We start from the raw sequence: 23959 nt of genomic DNA, 5'->3' as shown, positions 1-23959 counted from the left end.
TAATCTCTTTTGCTGTAACTATATTATTGCACTTCGAACAGTCAAATTTATAATAATATTTTAATTCTCTGTTAACATTACAACCATTTAATTACCTTTTGGACAGCCTTTGACTACATATTTTTCACTAATTTTTTTTCACATACACCATCTTTTTGTATTTTGTATTGCATATAACATTTATTACTTTTAATTTACAGATGAGAGCAAGGGGTAACTACACCTGTAACTTTTTCCCGAGGGCATGCAGCTTTACTGTATGGTTAAATGATGATGGCATCCCCTTGGGTAAAATATTCCGGAAGTAAAATAAGCGCCCATTCGGATCTCCAGACAGGGACTACTGAGGAGGACGTTGTTATCAGGAAAAAGAAAACTGACGTTCTATAAATCAGAGTGTGGAATGACAGATCCCTTAATCAGGCAGGTAGGTTAGAAAATTTAAAAAGGGAAATGGAGATGTTAAAGTTAGATATAGTGGGAATTAGGGAAGTTTGGTGGCAGGAGGAACAAGGCTTCTGGTCTGGGGAATACAGTGTTATAAATACAAAATCAAATATGGGTAATATTGGAGTAGGTCTACTAATGAATAGGAATGCGGATAAGCTGTTACACACAGCATAGTGAATGCATTATTGTGGCCAAGATAGTTACAAAGCCCATGCCTACCACAGTAGTACAAGTTTATATGCCTACTAGCTCTGCAGATGACGAAGAAATTGATGAAATGTATGATGAAATGAAAGAAATTTTTCAGATAGTGAAGGGAAACGAAACTTTAACAGTCATGGGTGACAGGAACTCGATAGTAGGAAAAGGAAGAGAAGGAAACGTGGATATGGAATGGGAGTAACGAATGGAAGAGGAAGCAACCTGGTCTAATTTTGAACAGAGCATAACTAAATCATAGCTAACACTTGGTTCAAGAATCACAAAAGAAGGTTTTATACATGAAAGAGGCTGCCGATAGTTTAAGGTCTGAAATAGATTATATGATGGTAAGACAGAGAGAACCAGGTTTTATATTGTAAGACATTTTCAGGGGCAGATGTGGACTCTGACCACAATCTATTGGTTATGAACTGTAGATTAAAAATGAAGAAACTGCAAAAAAGGTGGGAATTTGAGGAGATGGGACCTGGATAAAATGAAAGAACCAGAGGTTGTAGAGAGCTTCAGGGAGAGCATTATGGAACGATTGACAAGAATGGGGGAAAGAAATACAGTAGAAGAAGAATGGGTAGCTTTGAGAGACGAAATAGTGAAGGTAGCGGAGGATCAAGCAGGTAAAAAGACGAGGTCTAATAGAAATCCTTGGGTAACTGAAGAGATATTGAATTTAATTGTTAAAGGAGAAACTGTAAAACTGCAGTAAAGAAGCAGGCAAAAAGGAATACAAATGTCTGAAAAATGAGATCGACAGGAAGTGCAAAATGGCTAAGCAGGGATGGCTAGAGACCAAATGTAAGGATATAGAGGCACATATCACTAGGGGTAAGATAGATACTGCCTACAGGAAAAGTAAAGAGACCTTTGGAGAAAAGAGAACCACATGCACGAATATAAAGAGCTCAGATGGAAACCCAGCTGTAAGCAAAGAAGTGAAAGCAGAAAGGTGGAAGAAGTATATAGAGGGTGTATACAAGGATGATGAACTTGAGGACAATATTATGGAAATGGAAGAGAATGTAGATGAAGATGAAATAGGAGCTATGATACTGTGTGAAGAGTTTGACAGAGCACTGAAAGACCTAAGTCGAAAGAAGGCCCCAGGAGTATAAACGTTCCATTAGAACTACTGACAATCTGGGACAGCCAGGCCCAATAAAAGTCTACCATCTAGTGAGCAATAGGTATGTATGAGACAGCCGATATACCCTCAGACTTCAAGAAGAATATAATAATTCCAATCCCAAAGAAAGCAGATGTTGACAGATGTGAAAATTAGTGACTATCAGTTTAATAAGCCATGACTGCATAATACTAACACGAATTCTTTACAGATGAAAGGAAAAACTGGTAGCAGCCGACCTCAGGGAAGATCAGTGTGGATTCCATACAAACGCTGGAACACGTTAGGCAATACTGACCCTATGACTTACCTTAGAAAATAGATTAAGGAAAGGCAAACCCACATTTCTAGCATTTGTAAACTTAGAGAAAGTTTTGACAGTGTTGACTGAAACACGCTCTTCCAAATTCTGAAGGTGGCAGGGGTAAAATACAGGGAGCAAAAGGCTATTTACAATTTCTACAGAAACCAGATGGCAGTTATAAGAGTCGAGGGGCATGAAAGGGAAGCAGTGGTTGGGAAGGGAGTGAGACAGGGTTGTAGCCTCTCCCCAGTGTTATTCAATCTGTATATTGAGCAGGCAGTAAAGGAAACAAAAGAAAAATCCGGAGTAGGTATTAAAATCCATGGAGAAAAAATAAAAACTTTGGGGTTCGCCGATGACATTGTAATTCTGTCAGAGACAGCAAAGGACTTGGAAGAGCAGTTGAACGGAATGGATAGTGTCTTGAAAGGAGGATATAAGATGGACATCAACAAAAGCAAAACGAGTGATGCTGAGGGAATTAGATTAGGAAATGAGACATTTAAAGTAGTAAATGAGTTTTGCTATTTGGAGAGCAAAATAACTGATATGGTCTTAGTAGAGAGGATATAAAATGTAGACTGGCAATGGCAAGAAAAGCGTTTCTGAAGAAGAGAAATTTTTCAACATCTAGTATCGATTTAAGTGTCAGGTCGTCGTTTCTGAAAGTATTTGTATGGAGTGTAGCCATGTATGGAAGTGAAACATGGACGATAAATAGTTTAGACAAGAAGAGAATATAAGTTTTCGAAATGTGGCTCTACAGAAGAATACTGAAGATTAGAGGGGTAGATTACATAACTAATGAGAAGCAATTGAATAGAATTGGAGAGAAGAGAAATTTGTGGCACAAGTTGACAAAAAGAAGGGATCAGTTGCTAGAGCATATTCTGAGGCACCAAGGGATCACCAATTTAGTATTGGAGGGCAGTGTGGAGGTTAAAAATCGTAGAAGGACACCAAGAAATGAATACACTAAACAGATTCAGAAGGATGTATGTTGCAGTAGGTACTTGGAGATGAAGCAGCGTGCACAGGATAGAGTAGCATGGAGAGCTGCATCAAACCTGTCTCTGGACTGAAGACCACAACAACAACAACAACTTTTAATTTCTACTTCTAGATTACAATTTCTACATATTTCAAAGCAATATTACGTTCTTTATATCTCAAACAAATCCTGTTACATTCTTCACATTTATAAGCTATATCACAAACGTCTTGGTGATTCTTTAAGAATTCCTCATTATAACATTGCCTATTACTTTTTTCACAATATATTTCATTTTCCACAGTATTCTGTTCTGTGTCATTGATAATATACATTTTTCTTTCTATCTTGCATTTATGTTCGTTGTTGTTGTTATACATTTTGTTAAGTTTGTCACAATAATATGATCAGCCTAAGAATGCTGACATACCGTTAATTACACCAAAATGATTGTGATTTTTATTCAGATACATTTTTATCGCTTTCTCAGAACCATAAAGGATAACTGAATTGACATTTTAAGCACATACAAAATTTATTTGAGTATCTAGTAGTTTCTCAAATTTTTAATGTCATCTAGAGTAAATCTATCTTTGTTGTATTTGCCTAATTGGTTACATAATATCCTGGTTAACTCTTTTTCAATTTGACATTTATCTCCTACTCTGATTTTCTTAATTTCACCATTAGTCAAATGTCTGTCTAAGATAAAATCTATGTGATATGTAAAGGCAATTATTATTGCTGTAGGTCAACACAAGTTACCACTATTATTAATTCTACTAATGCATCTTTTAATTTTCTTTAATATTAAATATAGTACTTACTATATCAATACATTCATAAGATGTTAATATATATCTATTTTTATTATATAAAACTTGAACAAATTCTTTGTAGTATTTGATGCTTTATAACCAGTAGAAGTTGGAGAAAACATCCCTGGATGTGCTGTTGTTATAATCAACTTATCTCCTTTTCTAATATTAATTCTCTTTTTACCTACTTCTGCCAAAAAATTAAGCCCTTTCGTTATATAATCTATTTTTTCACTGAGGGTATCGAGTTTACTAATATTAGTAACATTAAAGACAATTTTATAGTCCAGAGACCAAGTTTTAAATTTTTCATTGAAGATAAATTTTATTTCTTTAATCCCAGATAAATCGTTTTTCGACTGATTATTCTCTTTCTCTTGCTCAAATACTTTACTACTGAAGGATAAATTTGATCCAGTCTCACTAATTTTACTTTCCTCAGCGGCGGCGTTTTTTTAAAAATTATCATCATCACATTGTAAAAACTATTTATATTAGGTAAACGTTTTTGCCTTCTTTTAGTCTTTTCGAATAATTCGTGATTAAATAGAAAATCTTGTAACATGGTTGAATTCATAAATACTGATTTCCCTAATTTACTGTAGCATCTAATACCAAGATTTTTAGCTATAGCGTTGAGTTCAGCTACTCCCATAATAGTGAAAGGTCATTTAGGAATGGATTAATTACATAATACAATTAAATTAATTAATTCATCTTTTCTTAATCTGTAGTATTAATTTATATAGTACTTCTACAATATTCACGAAGCTGGGCAATTGTCAATTGTGAAATTTTAATGTAAATAACTTTTATTAGGAATTTTAAGAAAGGCACAGCCAGAATTTTTATTTCAGTATGTTGTTGTGGTCTTCAGTCCTGAGATTGGTTTGATGCAGCTCTCCATGCTACTCTATCTGTGCAAGTTTCTTCATCTCCCAGTACCTACTGCAGCCTACATCCTTCTGAATCTGCTTAGTTTATTCATCTCTTAGTCTCCCTCTACGATTTTTACCCTCCACTCTGCCCTCCAATACTAAATTGGTGATCCCTTGATGCCTCAGAACATGTCCTACCAACCGATCCCTTCTTCTAGTCAAGTTGTGCCACAAACTCCTCTTCTCCCCAATTCTATTCAGTACCTCCTCATTAGTTATGTGATCTATCCATTTAATCTTCAGCATTTTTCTGTAGCACCTCATTTCGAAAGCTTCTATTCTCTTCTTGTCCAAACTATTTATCGTCCATGTTTCACTTCCATACATGGCTAAACTCCATACAAATACTTTCAGAAACGAGTTCCTGACATTTCAATCTATACTTGATGTTAACAAATTTCTCTTCTTCAGAAACGCTTTTCTTTCCACTGCCAGTCTACATTTTATATCCTATCTACTTCGACCATCATCAGTTATTTTGCGCCCCAAATAGCAAAACTCGTTTACTACTTTAAGTGTCTCATTTCCTAATCTAAATTCCTCAGCATCACCTGACTTAATTCGACTACATTCCATTATCCTCGTTTTGCTTTTGTTGATGTTCATCTTATATCCTCACTTCAAGACACCATCCATTCCGTTCAACTGCTCTTCCAAGTCTGTCTCTGACAGAATTACAGTGTCATCGGCAAACCTTAAAGTTTTTATTTCTTCTCCATGGATTTTAATACGTACGCCGAATTTTTCATTTGTTTCCTTTACTGCTTGCTCAATCTACAGACTGAATAACATCGGGGAGAGGCTACAACCCTGTCTTACTCCCTTCCCAACCACTGCTTCCCTTTCATGTCCCTCGACTCTTATAACTGCCATCTGGTTTCTGTACAAATTGTAAATAGCCTTTCGCTCCCTGTATTTTACCCCTGCCACCTTTAGAATTTGAAAGAGAGTATTCCAGTCAACATTGTCAAAAGCTTTCTCTAAGTCTACAAATGCTAGAAACGTAGGTTTGCCCTTCCTTAATCTAGCTTCTAAGATAAGTCGTAGGGTCAGTATTGCCTCACGTGTTCCAGTGTTTCTACGGAATCCAAACTGATCTTCCCCGAAGTCGGCTTCTACTAGTTTTTCCATTCGTCTGTAAAGAATTCGTGTTAGTATTTTGCAGCTGTGACTTATTAAACTGATAGTTCGGTAATTTTCACATCTGTCAACAGCTGCTTTCTTTGGGATTGGAATTATTATATTCTTCTTGAAGTCTGAGGGTATTTCGCCTGTTTCATACATCTTGCTCACCAGATGGTAGAGTTTTATCAGGACTGGCTCTCCCAAGGCCGTCAGTAGTTCCAATGGAATGTTGTCTACTCCGGGGGCCTTGTTTCGACTCAGGTCTTTCAGTGCTCTGTCAAACTCTTCACGCAGTATCGTATCTCCCATTTCATCTTCATCTACATCCTCTGCCATTTCCATAATATTGTCCTCAAGTATATTGCCCTTGTATAGACCCTCTATATACTCCTTCCACCTTTCTGCTTTCCCTTCTTTGGATAGAACTGGGTTTCCATCTGAACTGTTGATGTTCATACAAGTGGTTCTCTTATCTCCAAAGGTCTCTTTAATTTTCCTGTAGCCAGTATCTATCTTACCCCTAGTGAGATAAGCCTCTACATCCTTACATTTGTCCTCTAGCCATCCCTACTTAGCCATTTTGCACTTCCTGTCGATCTCATTTTTGAGACGTTTGTATTCCTTTTTGCCTGCTTCATTTACTGCATTTTTATATTTTCTCTTTTCATCAATTAAATTCAATATTTCTTCTGTTACCCAAGGATTTCTACTAGCCCTCGTCTTTTTAACTACTTGATCCTCTGCTGCCTTTACTACTTCATCCTGCAAAGCTACCCATTCTTCTTCTACTGTATTTCTTTCCCCCATTCCTGTCAATTGTTCCCTTATGCTCTCCCCAAAACTCTGTACAACCTCTGGTTCTTTCAGTTTATCCAGGTCCCATCTCCTTAAATTCCCACCATTTTGCAGTTTCTTCAGTTTTAATCTACAGGTCATAACTAATAGATTGTGGTCAGAGTCCACATCTGCCCCTGGAAATGTCTTACAATTTAAAACCTGGTTCCTAAATCTCTGTCTTACCATTATATAATCTATCTGATACCTTTTAGTATCTCCAGGGTTCTTCCATGTGTACAACCTTCTATGATGATTCTTAAACCAAGTGTTAGCTATGATTAAGTTGTGCTCTGTGCAAAATTCTACCAGGCGGCTTCCTCTTTCATTTCTTAGCCCCAATCCATATTCACCTACTACGTTTCCTTCTCTCTCGTTTCCTACACTCGAATTCCAGTCACCCATGACTATTAAATTTTCGTCTCCCTTCACTACCTGAATAATTTCTTTTATTTCATCATAGATTTCTTCAATTTCTTCATGATCTGCAGAGCTAGTTGGCATATAAACTTGTACTACTGTAGTAGGTGTGGGCTTCGTATCTACACTCCTGGAAATGGAAAAAAGAACACATTGACACCGGTGTGTCAGACCCACCATACTTGCTCCGGACACTGCGAGAGGGCTGTACAAGCAATGATCACACGCACGGCACAGCGGACACACCAGGAACCGCGGTGTTGGCCGTCGAATGGCGCTAGCTGCGCAGCATTTGTGCACCGCCGCCGTCAGTGTCAGCCAGTTTTCCATGGCATACGGAGCTCCATCGCAGTCTTTAACACTGGTAGCATGCAGCGACAGCGTGGACGTGAACCGTATGTGCAGTTGACGGACTTTGAGCGAGGGCGTATAGTGGGCATGCGGGAGGCCGGGTGGACGTACCGCCGAATTGCTCAACACGTGGGGCGTGAGGTCTCCACAGTACATCGATGTTGTCGCCAGTGGTCGGCGGAAGGTGCACGTGCCCGTCGACCTGGGACCGGACCGCAGCGACGCACGGATGCACGCCAAGACCGTAGGATCCTACGCAGTGCCGTAGGGGACCGCACCGCCACTTCCCAGCAAATTAGGGACACTGTTACTCCTGGGGTATCGGCGAGGACCATTCGCAACCGTCTCCATGAAGCTGGGCTACGGTCCCGCACACCGTTAGGCCGTCTTCCGCTCACGCCCCAACATCGTGCAGCCCGCCTCCAGTGGTGTCGCGACAGGCGTGAATGGAGGGACGAATGGAGACGTGTCGTCTTCAGCGATGAGAGTCGCTTCTGCCTTGGTGCCAATGATGGTCGTATGCGTGTTTGGCGCCGTGCAGGTGAGCGCCACAATCAGGACTGCATACGACCGAGGCACACAGGCCCAACACCCGGCATCATGGTGTGGGGAGCGATCTCCTACACTGGCCGTACACCACTGGTGATCGTCGAGGGGACACTGAATAGTGCACGGTACATCCAAACCGTCATCGAACCCATCGTTCTACCATTCCTAGACCGGCAAGGGAACTTGCTGTTCCAACAGGACAATGCACGTCCGCATGTATCCCGTACCACCCAACGTGCTCTAGAAGGTGTAAGTCAACTACCCTGGCCAGCAAGATCTTCGGATCTGTCCCCCATTGAGCATGTTTGGGACTGGATGAAGCGTCGTCTCACGCGGTCTGCACGTCCAGCACGAACGCTGGTCCAACTGAGGCGCCAGGTGGAAATGGCATGGCAAGCCGTTCCACAGGACTACATCCAGCATCTCTACGATCGTCTCCATGGGAGAATAGCAGCCTGCATTGCTGCGAAAGGTGGATATACACTGTACTAGTGCCGACATTGTGCATGCTCTGTTGCCTGTGTCTATGTGCCTGTGGTTCTGCCAGTGTGATCATGTGATGTATCTGACTCCAGGAATGTGTCAATAAAGTTTCCCCTTCCTGGGACAATGAATTCACGGTGTTCTTATTTCAATTTCCAGGAGTGTATCTTGGCCACAATAATGCGTTCACTATGCTGTTTGTAGTAGCTTATCCGCATTCCTATTTTCCTATTCATTATTAAAGCTACTCCTGCATTACCCCTATTTGACTTTGTGTTTATAACCCTGTATTCACCTGACCAAAAGTCTTGTTCCTCCTGCCACCGAGCTTCACTAATTCCCACTATATCTAACTTTAACCTATCAATTTCCCTTTTTAAATTTTCTACCCTACCTGCCCGATTAAGGGATCTGACATTCCACGCTCCGATCCATAGAACGCCAGTTTTCTTTCTCTTGATAACGACATCCTCTTGAGTAGTCCCTGCCCAGAGATCCAAATGGGGGACTATTTTACCTCCAGAATATTTTACCCAAGAGGACGGCATCATCATTTAATCATACAGTAAAGCTGCATGCTTCATTTATATAAGATTCAATTTATTAAATTTTGAATTTCAATTATTTTATTCTTGAAACTCCAACATTTCGAGAACTTTACTAGCTCTGACGTTTAAATTCTTATTTACTAATAAATCTAATGACTTAAGTAATTTTCTAGTACTTCTGTCTTATCTAAGCATGATGGTGGTTTGTCTTCATCTTATTTATTTCTTTATTATGATATTCCATATGCCATCATAAATCCCATTTCTTTCCTTAAAATCCCTGAGAATCTTGATGTATTCAGGTTATGTAACAAGATTAGCTAAGCCATTTACTAAACATTGTTTGGGAATTGCATCATAACCATTTACAGGATCTACCACTCACCTACCATTAAAATCAATATAACCTTTAGTTGCTTTAAAAATGCAACTTAATTAATTTTGAAATAAATTAATTACACTCTCTGTTTTCTATCTACTAGTCATTTTAATCCCACACATGTATAATAAGAGCTCCAGTGTGAGCCAACATTATCAGATGTATCTAAATTAACTAGCCCAGATCCATTTTTTCTATGATGAATAATACATCAATCATAGAAACCCCATGGATGTGTTTGATTTTAAATTTTTTAGCAAGTTTTTGTATATCAAAATTATTTAATGTGTCAGGATATATATGAGTTATTTTCTGCAGTTTCTTTTATTCCAGAGCAAGCTTTCTTCTCCATTGCTAAATTATGCCTTTTTTGTTCTTCCAATTCTGTATCATCTTTATTCTTGTTCACCATTGCTTTTGCAATACCAGTTGCTCCACCAGCTAGTGAACCCATGGTAGTTAGATATGGCAATGCTATGAATAATAAAGGAAGAAAACACTCCTTCATGTTTTGTTAGACCTGAACCTACTTTCTTTTTTGTTAGGTATTCCATTATTTTTTCACAAAAGATATAACTTATGTTATGAGTAAATCACTACCAGATTTTGCCTGTCTTTCTTCTTTGTGCATCAGCTAAAAATTTATTATTATTGAGTTTTATTTAATTGATTTTTGTTTAATTTTCTCACTAAGTAGTAAAGTATAATAAATGCTGAAGCTATTCGTTTATATACATAAAAAAGTTCGTAAGTCCCCAGCCATTATCGTTATCATCTAAACACATACCAATTTTTCTCTTTCCATACCTTATTTGCCTAACTGCAGTTATTGCTAATGTTTCTCCACTTGAAGCATCAGAAGCAATTTTCTTTTGAAGTTCTTTATCTGCCTCATGTCTGTTTTACACCTGTATTATCTATATATGCAACATCATGTTTTTTGCAAGTTTCATCTAGTGAATGTATTCATTGATTGCCTCTCGGTAATCTTTTTTCTAATGTTGTTCTTGGACCATAATAATTATAATCAGGGAGATACATTTCGAAAGGTAATATATTAATTAAAATATTAACTAATCCTTCTCCATATTTTTCAGTTTCCCAAAATGTGTATGGCAACTTATTCAAAAATCTAATCAAATATGGAATTCCTTTTGGATTGTTGACAGTAAAAACACTAAATATATTTGCTAACTTGTGTGTTAGTCCCACATTTTCATTATGGTAAGTTTTATTTCTGGCTATTTCTTCTCCATGAATAAATGCTATTACATCAATTACATCTCTACCATCATTTATCCAAACACACTCAGTGGGTTTCTCCGTAATTTTTTTTATCAAGCCTTCACCTAGTTTCTGATCTTCACTTTGCAGTGAATCATCTAGATTTCTTTGCTTCAATGCAGGAAAATAATCATCACCGTTTTATTTTATCAAACTTTTTATTTATTACGATTCTTGATTTTATTTTGTTTGGATTATTATCGGAACTGAATGCCCCAGAATGGTACAATATATCTGCATAATATGATAAATCAGAACCAGTAAATCTTGTATTTGTGTCATCCATAGTAATCTGTTTTTTAGTTAAGAGATTCATTAGTCCATCTGTACCTTCATATGTCCTGTCACCAATTGTTAATTTACCTCTATCAAATTTTACTGTTAATTTACCAATGAATTTTAATCTAGCACCTGGTCTATCTTCACTATTGCTGATATATTCTAGCATTCTTTGGCTTAGGTATTTATTTTGCTAACATCACCCTCCTTTATTTTTTTAAGCGTGTCCTGAGCTTGAGCTGTCTTTTATCTATCTTTAACCTTTTATTCACATTTTGTCAATAAACGTTGTTATTCTGATTCACTTAGCACACTGTTCAATTTGTGATATGCCTCCAAATTATTCCTGATGGTGATGAGTGTGAGGAACAATTTGTTTTTGTCTCTGTTTTCTTCAATAGCATTCAGCATATTATTGCCAAATTCTTCAGTTCCTTCTTTAACTTTTTGACTACATCAATAACGGGTTGGTTCAACTGGCTCTGAGCACTATGGGACTTAACATCTGAGGTCATCAGTCCCCTAGAACTTAGAACTACTTAAACTACTAACCTAAGGACATCACACACATCCATGCCCGAGGCAGGATTCGAACTGCAACCATAGCAGTCGCACGGTTCCAGACTGAAGTGCCTAGAACCGCTCGGCCACACCATCCGGAAACAGGTTGGTCATTTTTATATTCTATTCTTAGTTTTTTTCCATAAAGTGGTACGCAGGTGTTGCATACTTGATTTTCGATATAGGCACTAGAATCGTTTCAGAAAGTTGTTATCCTTCTTCCATGGAATTTCACAGAAGTTCCTGAAAAATATATCTAGGTTGCCTGTTATTATAGAAGGGCGTGCTGAAAAGTAATAACTCTGTTCTCAGTATCATTCTCAATATCGTTTGAGGTATTGCATGTCATACATATTACTCAGTCGACTTTCCCACTTTGCTGATACAAGCTGCAACCCTTTGTCGCTAGAGAGCTCCAAAATGTAGGTGTAACGAGGCAGTGCGTAACAAAACTGTATCACTGTGTGCTGTAATCGAGTTTCTTTCTCATACAGCATGACAATACCAGACCACATACGAGTACTGCGTCATCTGCAACAATCTGACACCTTGGATTCACTGTCATCGATCATGCTCCATACAGTCCCAACTTTTCCTCATCCGGTTTTCATCTTTTCCAGAACTTAAAGAACACTTTCGAGGCCATCACTTTGATAGTGGTGAAGCAGCGCAAGCAGAGGTGAGGTTATTTCTTCATTAACAAAGTTAAACATTCTACAATGACGGTATCAGCAAACTAGTCTCTTGTTGGGTGAAATGTGTTCATTGCAATGGTGAATCTGTTCAGAAACCAATACGTAGATATGAAGAATAAAGATGTAGAATGTTAATAGAGTTTGTCTTATTTAAAAATCTCTAAGAGTTTTTACATAAAAAATTCGGAGCCATTACTTATCAGTATGCCCTCGTAAACTACCATTTCGGAACAGCCTGTCATGCTATCATAGGTCCCTGACCTTGGTGGTTGTATGAGAGCTACTGTCAAGTACGAATGAACATTTCTAATATACATTGGTTCTTAACTGTAATGCAGAAGTCATAGGAAGGGATTCATCACTATATAAAAACACTGATGCATTAGTATGTTGTTTGACACTAGCCAAATTGTGATGTAGCAATTACAGAAAAAGAAATGCTGACAACTATAAATAAACTGAATTTCAAAATCATGAAGACAAAAATTGCGTACCGCTTATATCAAAAAGATTGCAGTTTTAATTGAATATATGTTAATGGTAAAAATATAGCGAAAGGCAGTACCATACATTACAACTCTGAAAGAGGACTGACAGGCATAGTGTAGATGATCTCCTTTTAGTACAGATTAGCTGCTGAGAGTATTACAAGACATTTAAAATGCATACATTTTTGTTCACTAAAATGAACCAGTGCTATTAAGCAAATTGGCTGCTGAAAGGCATGCAGTCCTATATGGTAAAAAATTGTGACCTCAAGCCTGCATCGTATCCCTTGCACTCTCCCAAGCATTTACAGTATTTCACTCCATTTCTCTCTTCGTAGAGATGTTGTTTAGAACATGGTTCAAATGGTTCAAATGGCTCTGAGCACTATGGGACTTAACTGCTGTGGTCATCAGTACCCTAGAACGTAAAACTACTTAAACCTAACTAACCTAAGGACATCACACACAGCCATGCCCGGGGCAGGATTCGAACCTGTGACCGTAGCGATCGCGCGGTTCCAGACTGTAGCGCCTAGAAACCATCGGCCACTCCGGCCGGCTTAGAACATGGAACGTATTAAGCAATGTCAGAATGGAATGGTAGTGTTACATCGTGGTCGGGTTCCGAAAGAATCACCGAGAATACTACACTCAATGCCCCAAAGTGGAACGCTTAAGATCCCGCTTGCATTTCTCATACTCAACGCCTGTGATTCGACCTATAGAGACATTACATATTAGTGACCGCCAGAATGTGACCAGATACTTCTGATCAGAGAGTGCAAGCAGAATTTAGATTGCACATCGCTAAGGTGGAAGCAGATTCGAGCTTTTGCACTTCATGAATAAGCTTTGAATACGTTTCCATGAATAAGTTTCTGTCACACCACTTTTTAGAGATGTCCATTGCTCTTCACCTGAACTGGTTGCTAAGCTGATCATTTCAGCAGTATCTATAGCCTCAGAAAACTTCAAGTGTATCTCTTCATTCCTTCGTATTTCCGTACCCCACTTTTCTGTACATTGAGTGTTTCTAAGTAGTCTCTTAAACATCACCCTACTCTTCATCATCGTTAAATTATGATCTGAGTCTATAATTGCTCCTGGGTATGCCTTACACTCCAATATCTGATTTGGGAATCTCTGCCTGGCCATGATGAAACCTAACTAGAATCTTCCCTTATCTCCCGGCCTTTGCCAAGTAACCACCTCCTCTTGCGATCTCTGAGCGGAGTATTCGCTATTACTAACCGATATTTACTGCTGAACTCAATTAGTCTTTCTACTCTCATTCCTAGAATCAAGCCCATATTCTCCTGTAACCCTTTCTTCTGGTCCTTACCGCACAACCGCATTCCAATCCTCCATGACTATTAGATTTTCATCTCCCTTTACGAGCTGAATTACCCATTCAGTATCCTCACGTACTTTCTCTGTCTCTTCATCTACCGCTTGCGACATCGGCATGTCTATACGAACTATTGTTGTTGGTGTTGGTTTGCTGTCGATTCTGGTGAAAACAAACCTATCCCTGGACTGTTTATAGCATCTCACTCTCTGTCCTATCCCCCTAGTCATAACGAATCCTATTCCCGTTATACAATTCTGTGCTGCTCTCTGTGTTGCCCTACAGATCTTTCCATTTCACTTCACTGACCCCCACTATATCTAGAGTGAGCCTCTGCTGTTCCCGTTTCAGATTTTCTAGCTTCGCTGCCACTTTCAAGCATCTCACATTCCTTCGGACAAGCTTCTGTCCCCGACTAATAGAACGTTATTCTTTCTTTGGTTATTGAACCTTTTTTCCCATGGTTACCTGCCTGCTGGCAGTTCCCTCCTGGAGATCTGAACGGGGCACTACTCCGGATTCTTTTTCCACTGGAGGAATCATCGTGACACTTTTTCAGTTGCAGAGTACGCGTCTGTAATGCAGTGGTTTCTGTTGCCTTCAGTATCCTCATGTCGTTATCATTGCTGATTCTTCCGCCTTTTAGGAGCAATTTCCCACCCTTAAGAGGAGGAGAATCTCTGTCCGCTTCTATGCACTCTTTGACAAGGCTATTGGTAAGACGATGTTGACTGCTTATGCCGGAAATCTTCTGCCACCATTGCCAATAATTTTAATTCAAATTGTGAACAGGGAGAGGGTTTCAACCCGGGACTGGGGACCTTTTGATTACGTACTAAAGCACAGCTACTTCCATCGTCTGTATAGGATACGCTTACATACCTGTCAGTCATTTTGTTCACATAGCGGCCCCAGCTATGTGACCAGTTTGTTTACGTTGGGGTCATATATTATACTTATATGAAGATAAGAATAAAGTAGACGATTTTGGAAATGTTTAGCTTCGCACTAATGTATTGACCTATGATCTGATAATGTACGAGGGGGGAACCCCAAAAGCGGATTTTTGTTATAAAACTTTGAATAAATATAAAATTCCTTCAGCCAGCTTCAAAGTTCTCGCCATTAGATCTGACGCACTTGTCAAGTCTTTTTTTTTTTTCATTGTTTGAATCTTGTCTGGAACTCTTCAACTTTCATATCGTCCAGTACCCATTGCAGTGCTGTTTCTACCGTCTCCACATCATCTTAACGTTTACCCTTTGGCGTTTCTTTTTTTTTTTTTCATCTGTAGGAGTAGGTAAAAGTCGCATGGGGCCAGATCTGGAGAATACGGAGGATGCTGGACGACAGACCATCCCTAAGATGGCAAATAGAGGCTCACCAATCATCTGATCGCCAAAGCTCCAAGTGTTTCCACCGCACATCCTCTCGCAGACGTCTGATAACTTCCGGTTAAAAGCCTGTCCAGGGTTACAAATTCCCGATGCACAGTTCCACGAGTATCAAAATAGACAATGACCATAATCTTCCCATTAGGCCTTAAATGCCTTGCTTTTTTTTCTGGGACTTGGGAGTCCTCCACTAGCTTGACGCTTGCTCGGTTTCTGGGTCACACCCATAACGCCAACTCTCATAGCTTGTAACGATTTTGTTCAAAAAGTTTGGATCACTTTCAGTCTCCGTTTTCACGTCCTGACAAACATTTACATGCATGGTTTTTTTGCTCTTGTGTGAGAATTTTGTGGAACAAATTTAGCGGCAACACGTGTCATACGCAGACCCTCACTCAAAATCCGCTTTCACAAGCTCCACCTCACGCCTGTCTGTTTAAATTTGGTCGAACGTGAAACTACGATTCCCGTTGATTTTTGGCGGCTTTTTGTTTTCAATGTTTTCCTCGTTTCGCGATTTGCATGGCATCCTGAACGAGGTTGGTCTTCACCACTTATCTCTTCTGCTCAGTAATTATGCAAATGCTTTGTAATGTAGTTGTGTAGTACGATTTTTGTTTTGTATTGTTTCACCTAAAACTGCCAAGAGAGAACGATGCTATAAAAAGCGTCAGCGGAATTAAATGACAATCGATGACACATCAAGTCGACCAGGTAAGGGGCATCTGGTACTCGTCAAGCAAACACAACGACTGAAGCAGCATTTAGTGGTGATCTGACTGAAATCATCACACACACACACACACACACACACACACACACACACACACAGTGAAACTTCTGGTTTTTGTCTGGGACAATGGTCAAGATCCAGATATAAAAATATAGCTCGTATTCCCAGTTCTGACCTATGTTTGGTGGAGATCTGGAGGTTTCCCTTCGTTATCAAGCTAATGCCAGAACTGGAAATCCGTTCAAAATTTGGAGCCCATCTACTCCACACTCTCCTTATGCTCGCTGGGATGCTTGGCTAAAAACAGCAAAGCTCTCCGACAGCCTACCTCACTCTCATCAGTCAGAGAAACTTTCATATTTTATTATCAAGTTATTTCCGTTTCCTGCATTGCTTCCAAACCGCGTAGTACTGTATATTCTTAACTAAGGTCAAGCAAGAGAAACAATAACTTCTGTGACACAAGAAATGAGATAGCGTGAGGAGATTAGTTTTTTAAATCAAATATTGTTTAAGAGAAATCAATTCTACATTTAGAACAGAACTTGAAGAAACTAATATTTGGACCAGTCGACATCAGCTTTAATGATATTCCTTTGTTTACCGAAGTGCCACTCAGTGACTCTGGGGTGCATATCGGCTCCCTTTTCCTGCATGGTTTCACCAAGCTGTTTCATGGATGCTTGACCCAGATCTACTTTATGTACAACAGCGATTTCTTCGACCAGCTGGAAGGAGTCGCCATGGGGAGTCCACTTAGTTTGGTGGCTACCAGTTTCTTCATGGATCATTCGCAGACAGTTGTTGGACATGGTATCTAGTAACCATAAGGTCTGGTACAGGTACGTCAACGTCACATTCGTCTTATGGAACCATGACGAGGAACAGCTCGATGAGCTCCTACTTCTCAACGCTCTCCATTCGAACATTACTTTTACTATGGAGGTATAAAAAGATCAATAAATATCCTTCCCAAGTATGCTGCTTACGAGGGATGGTGTGAACCTAGAACACAGCGTGTACCTGAAACCAACATGCATGGACCGATTCCTGCACAAACTTGTAAATTACCACCATAGTTAGATAAGAGGTGTGACTGATACGCTCAAAACGCACTCAAGACGATTATGTGAGCCGCAGCACCTCGGCAGCGAAATGCAACACATGAAATGCGTTCTGAGGAACAATGGGTACTGCACCAGTTATGTAAGAAGTATATCACAAAACCCATCATCCTCAAAAGTGACACATCTCAACATAGAATTGTCGGCCACAGCCTTTCTGCCATATCACATCAATACAGGTATATCTTTAAAACAGTGATGTGAGTACAAGTCAACGGCAGTTAATGAAATTTATATTTTTTAATCTGTTCTGTGGTGGTCATAACGTACACCATCCATGGTAGTACATGTTATGGGAAACGCGATGGTACTGCTAAGGTTAATTCGCCAGTCAGATTCGATATGGGGCCAGCATCCCTCGCCATCCCAGATGGGCGTTAAGATGCACAGTTACCCAGAAGGGTCGAGCCCAATCTCATGCACGAATTTACCTGCCACCCGTGGACCATATATCTTTAAAAAAGTGATGACTGATAGTCTAAACGTCCTGAATCCCAGGTTAGAATCTCACCATTGTTGAAATTTTGAATAAAAATCATCAGCAACATCACCCTAAGACTTTCAGCAAAAGAAGTCGCCCTTGTTCTATCAATGACCTTGTCAAAGATGGCAGAAAAGCGGACAGAGGTTCAGGGCACTCTGTTGGCCTTGGGGAGGGAAACTGCTCCTAATAACGCATGAATCAGCGGTGACCAAAGACATGAGGATGCAGAAGGCAATACACTGCAATACAGACACATAATTTGTGTCTACAGGACATGTAGCCTGTAACTGAAAAAGTACCATGATGATATCTCCATTCAAAAAAAGATTCCTGACTAACCACCCATTCGAATCTCCGGGAGAGAGCTGCCATGGGGGTGGCGACCATGAGAAAAAAGAGTGAACAACCAACGAAACGGTAACGCTCTATGGGCCACGGAGTGGAATGTATGAAGGTTGAATATCATAGGGAAGCTATAGTTCAAAGAAACGCGCCGACATGGGAATCAAAAGATGAAGATAAAGAATATGAGGAAATTACACGGCTGACTCTGTACGTAAAGGATGATGAAAAAATTAAAGGGCTGGGGGACTGGAATGCCGTTGTAGGGGAGGGAGTAGAAGAAAGGGTTACAGGAGAATACGAGCTTGCTACTAGGAATGAGAGAGGTGAAGGACTAATTGAATTCTCTAACAAGTTTCAGCTAGTAAAAGCGAGTACTCTTTTCAAGAATAAAAAGAGGAGGAGGTATACTTGGAAAAGGCCGGGTGATACAGAAAGATTTCAGTTAGATTACATCATGGTCAGACAGAGATTCCAAAATCAGATACTGGATTGTAAGGCGTACGCAGGAGCAGACATAGACACAGATCGCAATATAGCAGTGAAGAAGAGTAGGCTGAAGTTTAAGAGAATAGTCAGGAAGAATCAAGACGCAAAGACATGGGATACGGAAGTACTAAGGAATCACGAGATACGCTTGAATTTCTCAAAGGCTATAGATACAGCAATAAGGAATAGCTCAGTAGGCAGTAAAGTTGATGAGAATGAACATCTCGAAGCAGGTCAATCACAGAACTGGGACAGAAGAATGGTAGGTACCAGGAAGATAAGTGCGGAGAAAGAAGTGATAGTTGGAAGTACTGATTCGACACACAGAAAAGTCAAAACAACGTGAAATTAGAAGTAAGGCGGTAACATTAAGAATGCAATGAAACTTCCACTGTTCAATACAGAGGAGAGAGAGGATAAGTAGAATGAGTACACAAAAGATCTCTATGAGGGGGGGGGGGGGGGGGGACTTGCTCACGCCATGATAGAAGAAAATATTGCAGTCGATAGGGAAGAGATGTGGGATCAAGTATTAAAACGAGAATTTAAAAGTACTTCGAACGACTTAAGATCAAATTGTAAAATGGTGCAAGTTCTTGGAAATTCTGAGAACAATGGGAATAAGCTATAGATGTAAAATATGTACAGTACAAGAATCAAGAGGGAAGAATAGGAGTACAGAATATGGCTTAAGAGTAAATGGAAGAAAGAGGAAAGTGATGATAAGCAGCAGAAACAAGAACAGCGAGAAACTGGGGATAACAAAGTAGATAAAGTTAAGGGATTCATTTACCTAGGTAGTAAAATAACCAATGACGGATGGAGCAACGTGGACATGAAAAGCAGGCTAGCACAGGCAAAAACGGCATACTTGACCAAGAGAAATCAACTATATCAAACATAGGCCATAATCTGAGGAGAAACTTCTGAGAATGGACGTTAGAGCTCAGCATTGCATGGTAGTGAAAAATGAACTGTGAGAAAACAAGAACAAAAGAGGATCAAAGCATTTGAGATGTGGTGTCACAGAAGAATGTTGAAAATTAGGTGGACTGATAATGTAAGGAATGAGGAGATTCTCTTAGAATCGGCGAGGAAAGGAATGTATGGAAAACACTGACAACAAGAAGGGACAGGATGTTAGGACATCTGTTAAGACATTAAGGGATAACTTCCGTGCTAGCTAGTAGAGTGAGCTGTATAGGGTAAAAACTGTAGAGGAAGACAGAGAGTGGAATTCGTCCAGCAGTTAATTGAGGACTCAGATTGCAAGTACTACTCTGAGATGAAAAGGTTGGCAGAGGAGAAAAGTCCGTGGCGGGCTGCATCAGACGATCGAAAGACATGACTCAAAAACATATTAAATAAATAAATAAATAAAAATTATGGTTCACATTTCATATCACACTAAGCAGACACCGTAGGTTACATAACAACGCACGCAAAAGGCATAAGCCCTCTGTTCATATATTTATTGAGACGAGACTTCGGACTTCTTCCGAAGGCTGTAGAAGAAACAAGTCAGGGAGATCCTGGGAACTATAAAATCATGTGTAAACCTCAAAGGAAGTCTGAACGTCTAGTTTTATCGTAGCGCTTTTAACATGTGTTTGTAATTTGCTTTTCCTTACAAGTTATACAATAAGACTAAACTGGTGCACAACAATTTTGCATGAATTATATCACCGTATTATTACGTCATATTCGAAGCAAGGAGGTACAGTTTTTACTAAGAACAAGAATGAATTTTCAGTGCTAATACTTTTAAATTGGTACACTTACAACAATTAACGTAATTAACAACTGCAGTCATTGTGCAGTAGCAACGTTTTTCAGTAAGCGTACTACGACAAATACTTTTGGAGTAGCATGTACAAAAGACGTAATTCAGGGTCTGAACTTAGCAAAGAAAGGGAAAGTAAATAACCATGACACTCAGAGAATTTATGTACCTATAGAAAGCCTCCAATAATGCAAGTTGAAGAAAGACGCTCCAAATCATAAGAAAAATAGACGGAAAGTAAATAGGGAAAATGATAATCCATAAAATCCACGTGAAATAGAAGTCACGTTATTAAAAAAAATGAAATAAAACTTAAGGAGTGCAGGAAGCTCTAGCGGAACAGATATCAACGTAAAGCTGTCGGTCGACACGTCCCTTGTGCCCAACGACGCGGTAATCGAATTTCGTAGAGTGGAATTAACTGTAGATTTAGGAGAATATATGGATTAAGGATAAATAAACGTAAGATATCAATAATGTTTTTTACTGACAGGATACTTACATAATTTCGTAACCAGTGAAAACAAGTAGAAGTGAATGATTTCCCCTATTTGGGAAGCTAGGCTACTGAAGGTAATAGAATTAGGAATTGACTTAGTATAGGTTAAGAAAACTCATTCGATAAATGTCGGCACTGATTTTAAGTTTCTTGGTATGTACTTCCGTAACACAGTATTGTATGGAAATTAAGTGTCGACCATAGGAAATATGGAGAAGAGAATACTTTGAATGTGGAAATGTAGGACACTGTTAAAAAATTTTGTGGGTCGATAAATGTTAATTTAAGAGGCCCTAGAGATAACAGGCGAGCAAAGAAGTCTGCGAAAAATAGCTGATACGTAAAAGGTGCTGGAAGGGGCTTTAAAGGGGAAAGTTGTATGGACCATAAAGACTAAAATAAGTAAAACGTAATGATAATGTTGCGTGTAACAGTTAACTTTAAATTAAAATGTTAGCACAACACAGGAAGAGAAGACGAAAGACCCATCAAACCAGTTCAGAGTATAACAAGTAAAATATCTTCCTTAAACTAAATTGTATCAACTGACTTAATTTTAGTTCTCTAGTGGTCATATATGGAAGCCGAATCGGAAATTCGTAACGTGAACTCAAGAAAAATAGCGTTGTAACGATCGCCTTCAGCCGCCTAAAGTGTATAAATTACGTTTCCCTCGATGCAATTTCATGGCACAAAATTTGATTGTTATAATGGGTAGAACAGCAATTCTAAATTCCTGTAGTGCTTAAGCAACAAAAGTTTTAAAAAAATTAATACAAATAGAATACAGTAGGACGTATTTTTATGAGTTAAATCAGACACTCACGTTTAATGACAAACAGAGTCAACGATCTGTTCTTCGCTTTACACGAGCTTCCTTAGTACTCCTCCAAATGTGGATGTAGAACAAACGTACGAAACTATCAAAGAAAATCCATGGTTTTCGGTACCACTGGAAGAGAAAGTCTGCAATGAATGCTGCTATTGCCGTAGTGTGTCTGTGCCTCTGCACTGCGTATTTTAACAGAAAAGCGCGGAGCGACGTGTCACTTTATCACTGTTTGACATAGCCTAGAAGGTTCTGATAACAGGTTAAACGTGTTCTAAGACGTCCTTGTGGCACGATATCTCTCTGTCTCTCTCTCAAACACACTCTCTCCCTGTCTCTCATACAGATATACAGACACGCGACACACACACACACACACACACACACACACACACACACACACTCACTCACTCACTCTCTCTCCCTCTCTCTCAACCACAACATTCAATAAGTAATGTATTTATATGAACCGTTTCTATATCCTATCTTCAGAGAACTGAGCGCAGTAGATATTATCGAAATGTTCACATGCACAAAAGGAAAATATTGTAGACTTGTAAACATATGGTGGGTACAATGGCATATTTGTCAGCTTTATGAAGAGACGCTGTTATGGTTCCATCAATCGTAAATAGTTTCACATGAGATGCTGCTCATTCTTGTTCTCCAAAGCAGAGAGGGGCTTAGAGTACTACCGTATTAAGATCGACAGTCGGTTTGAGACCTACATTACTGGAATTCCTAAGCAGACCAACGATTACCTACAAGCAACGAGTGTTCAAGTCCAAGATGCCGAATTTCTAGCGATTATCGAATTTCTTGTAAAAAAACTTGTTGAAAAAATGCTCAAATGTTTTGTGAAATCATAGTAATAAAGTAAGAAATAAAATACATCAAACATACATTTGTCGCGCCTTTGAATGATGCTTGAAATCATGTACTTCTTCTGTCGGGAAAACTGAGTGAGCAAGAATAATGATGGCGGAAGCACTCGTGAAGGAGACATTACTTCTTGCGGCACACACATTCTCTTTCTGGTTATTTGAAGGATTCTCTATTAAAACAGTTTTGAGACTGACAAATTGTTGGAGCCTTCTTATCCCCTCGGTCATGATGGAAATACGTCAAGGCCACTTAACAGCGGACTGCACGGCCTACATAATCCATGAGATTGATTTCCTGCAGGATTCTTCGCAAATCTTAGGAGTTAAACATTGTATGTTAAATTCTCAATTGGCACCTCATTATCTGTACTTGCGTATAAAAGTCTTATGTCAAAATGTGTGTCAAATGGTTCTTTAGTCTATTTTATTTGTTGCTACACAAATTATTTTACGAAACATTTGACCTTTTCAAATTTATTTTTATTTTCAAATTTTGTTCAGAAAGCATGAAATACAATGTATTTAAGTAGCGTTCGGTATCCTATCGTTATTAAGAGTACGTAGATCAAGAAAAAGTGGAGAAGTTTTAGTTTAAGCTGTGATGATTCATAGCACCTTGCACATAATTTTCCATCATCATCGACAGACATTTTCTACCAGCAGGTTGCGGATTCTTTCGTTACCTGCACATCATATGAAAATATGTGGAAACAATTAGCGATCACAAACGCAGCAAGACCAAGTGAAAAAAGTGTCAACGCTGGCAAAGATTTTATCACTACCCTTTCAGTTAACTCCACATTTCTCTTTTCCGTTCTCGGTTCTTACCGCGCACTTCTCTGCCTTTACTGTTGCTGCAAGACCTTCCACGATAAGGAGGCGTCTTTGGTGGTCGACCAGGCTTGCACACCTCAGGTGTTGCTGTAGTTGAGACCACAGTCTAACGTAACAGTCGCGACACTCACTGCTGCAAAACTTGTTACCGTTTGACAGATGGAGCGACACTAACGCTCCAAGCGGCAAGTAGGGTGAACGTCAGACGTGTCGTAAGCATAATGTTTGTTTTGCATCCATTTCCTAGCTAATTTACGAAATATTTGAGTTATTTTCTTGCCTCCAAGGGTTTGTGTAGAATAAAAAGGCATATATGTTTCTAAAACTTATTGTAAAATAGGCACAAGTATGGACAAAAACCATGAATCGAGTGGCAA

At 39.2% G+C, this 23959-nt stretch overlaps 1 protein-coding gene across 1 annotated transcript in view; it reads right to left on the bottom strand.

The window, feature by feature from the left end:
* The window catches only part of LOC124777712, a 92981-nt gene extending 69348 nt beyond the window's left edge, over positions 1 to 23633 (bottom strand). Inside the window, exon 1 of the mRNA XM_047253209.1 lies at positions 23577 to 23633. The gene's annotated coding sequence lies outside the window, so the exon portion shown is untranslated. The remainder of the gene's footprint in view (positions 1 to 23576) is intronic.
* Between the last annotated feature and the right edge of the window lie 326 nt (positions 23634 to 23959).

This window comes from Schistocerca piceifrons, chromosome 2 (genome assembly GCF_021461385.2).
Source record: "Schistocerca piceifrons isolate TAMUIC-IGC-003096 chromosome 2, iqSchPice1.1, whole genome shotgun sequence".
NCBI classification, from domain to species: domain Eukaryota; kingdom Metazoa; phylum Arthropoda; class Insecta; order Orthoptera; family Acrididae; genus Schistocerca; species Schistocerca piceifrons.
This window is presented reverse-complemented; position numbering and strand designations above follow the sequence as displayed.